The sequence below is a fragment of the Hylobates moloch genome, unplaced genomic scaffold (genome assembly GCF_009828535.3).
Source record: "Hylobates moloch isolate HMO894 unplaced genomic scaffold, HMol_V3 SCAFFOLD_23, whole genome shotgun sequence".
NCBI lineage: Eukaryota > Metazoa > Chordata > Mammalia > Primates > Hylobatidae > Hylobates > Hylobates moloch.
Window position 1 is genome coordinate 28,110,753 of NW_026652298.1, and position 3,014 is coordinate 28,113,766.

General features: G+C 54.7%; 1 non-coding gene across 1 annotated transcript; it reads right to left on the reverse strand.

Annotated features, from left to right (window-relative positions):
* Nucleotides 1–1,762: 1,762 nt before the first annotated feature.
* On the reverse strand, nucleotides 1,763–1,834 carry TRNAT-CGU (transfer RNA threonine (anticodon CGU)). The gene has a single exon. It is a non-coding gene; the product is annotated as a tRNA-Thr (tRNA).
* Nucleotides 1,835–3,014: the final 1,180 nt, after the last annotated feature.

Here is a 3,014-nt window from a genome sequence, read left to right on the forward strand (position 1 = left end):
CTGAGGACCAGCAGCACCAGCATCACCCCAAGACACTTCTTAGAAATGCGGCGTCTGAGGCCCCACTCCAGACTTACTGAGTCACAACCTGCTTCTTAGCAAGATTCCCCAAGTCAAAGTGTAAGAAGCACTGGTATTTTCTATTTTTATATCATTAACTTACCTATTTATATACATGCCTACACACAGGCTCCTTCCTGGTTTTAGAATATGGCTGTCGTGGCCCAGTATGGGGGCTGACGCCTGCAATCCCAGCACTTTGTGAAGCCGAGGTGGATGGATCACTTGAGGTGAGGAGTTTGAGACCAGACTGGCCAACATGGTGAAGCCCCGTCTCTACTAAAAATACAAAAATTAGCCGGGTGTGGTGGCGCACGCCTGTAATCCCAGCTACTCGGAAGGCTGAGGCAGGAGGATTGCTTGCACCCGGGAGGCAGAGATCTCGGAGTGAGCCGAGATCATGCCACTGCACTCCAGCCTGGGTAACTGAGCCAGACTCCGTCTCAAAAAAAAAAAAGAAAAAGGAAAAACAGAACATGGCTCTCGTTTGAACATCTCAAGGTACGGTCCAACAGCAGCTTCTCCTGGGAGCTCGTCAGAAATGCAAATGACCTGGGTCCAGCTGGGAGCTGCTGAATGCGGAAGCCCTGGGCTGGGCCCAGCAATCTCTGTTTAACAAGGCCTCTAGGGGAGGCTGATGCACGCTCACAAGTGTGGAACCCCTGCTGTAGAAGGGGGACACTTACCCCCGGGAGCTCCTGCTCCCTCCTTCTCTCCCTGTCACCTCCCGAGAGCCTGTTCTGGCCTGGCCAGTTCATCGAGGGACGCCCAGAATCCAGTTCTACCAGGCACACACGAGGCGCTCCACGAATGCCTCCTCCAGTTAGGAACCTCAGACTGATACGGCCTTCCCCAAATTCGCTCAAGCTGGTTTTCAGAGTTCACGATGCGGCGGTCCTGGAGGTTGGGGTCATTGCATAACGTCTTCAAAGGCATTCCAGCAGCCCCTTGGTGCATCCTTCGTGATGCAAAGAAAGCCTGTGCGATCTGACTGGAGCTCCGTCTACGGAGGCCGCCTCCACAGCAGCCTCTCCTGGCAGCTGCTTCACAAGCGCCCATTTTACAGAGGGGCAAGCGGAGGCTCAGAGCGGGAGGTTTCAGATTTGCGTGTCAGAATTGCTCCAAGCCTGGGCAGGGCTGCTTCCCTTTCGAATGCAATGCCTACAGTGGATTTCCTTTCAAAAATAGCAAGCCAGACAGACACCATCTGACTCTGGGTGTAGGCTCTGTATCAGGCAACGGCAGGGCTTTTGTTAGAGCGGATAAAATTGGATTTTCCTGTGCAGAAGAATGTGGCGGGGCCCTTAAGCCAAATGCCAGCAGCTGGAGGTCTCCTTGCCACAGGAGGGTTGGGGCTTCCCTGAGGCCATGATCAGCAGGCGACCCTTTGAGTTTGCGAGCCCCGCCCCACCCCTAGAGCCCTCCATCTTCTCCCAGGGGATGAAGCCCCCAGGAGTAGCTGTGTGTACGGAGCCGATCGCCGGGGCCGGCCAGACTTGCGGACCATACGCCCATACGCGCCGAGGCTGGACCACCCAGACTTCCACCTTCTGCGAGGGAAGGAGGGAAGCTTGAACCCAAACCCTTAAAGGAAAACAGTTGGCTGGCTCTAACAGTCCAGGGGGAAATATCTACTCACAGAGTGCGACAGGAGTCGACCACTCCTAAAAAGTCTCCACCCTACATGGCAAGGCTGGACGCCAGGCACGGACGGGGTTCGAACCCGTGATCTTCGGTTTACGAGACCGACGCCTTACCACTTGGCCACCGCGCCTGCGTTGCGATGGCGGTCTCGCGAACCTCTATCCTGGCGCCGCTCCCGTGCGCTCGCTCAGCGGGCACGAGCGCGCACCGTCTCCCTCCCCGTTGCGGCCGACGGGGCGGTGCTTCAACGGGCGCGCGCCAGCGGGCTCGGGGGCGCAGCTCACGAGGTCCTCAGTTGCCCGCAGCGGGTTGGGGAACCTCTGGAGTCGGGGCGCGGCTGGAGCGGTGTCCTGAGGGTCCCGCGGGCGGGGTACCGGCCGGCATCTCAGAGGCCGGGTTCGAATCCCAGCCCCGCCAGCGATGTAGCGCTTCGAGGCGCCTCGACTGGGAGCCTCAGTTTCCCCTCTAGAGTGAGGCACCCAGGAAGCCAAGGAATGATAGCAGGTTTCCTTATCAGCCCGACTGCGGGCCGTCCACCACCGCCTTGCAGGGGGCCCACGCCCAGCCAGGGTTGCTGGATGGAGGCGTGAGATTTAGAAAATAAAAGCTCCCGGAATCTCCGCGCTTCTGGAGGCCCGGGGCGGAAGGATCGCTTGAGCCCAGGAGATCGGAGCTGCAGGGAGTCGAGATCGCGCCACTGCACACCAGCCTTGGCGACAGAGGCAGACCTTGTCTCAAAAGAAAAAAATAAAAACAAACAAACAAAGCCGAAAGTTTCTTCTTCCCCCAGTTTACCTGTTTAGCCTGGATGTGTGCCTGGTCCCAAGACCAGCAGCAGCACCTGGGATTTTGTGAGAAATGCAACTTCTCTCCCGCCCAGACCTGCTGACTTGGCTGCTAAGTCAGCCCAAGGCACCTGACAGTTTAATGTGCACGCTCATATTTATAGATTCAAACATGCCCTTTGATTTCCACACAAACGGACTGATTTACTGTTCTCTGCACTTTGAGTTTTCATGAATTAATGTATGATGTGTTAATTCAATGGCTCTTGGTAGGTAATACAGTTTAATCACAATAGCATTATTTGAGAAATAATAACAATTTCTATTCATGAATGTGTTGTGTAATATTAACACAATATAGCAAATCATATAAAGTTTATACTATAATTAATGGGATTATTATGCACGGGTGGGTTACCTTAGTCTCTAGTAGCTACCTGGTTTTCCATTGAGTGGCTGTGCTACAATTGATTTAATCTGTTGCTGGGAGCTGGGCATTAGGTTGACTGGAGGATTTTTTTTGCT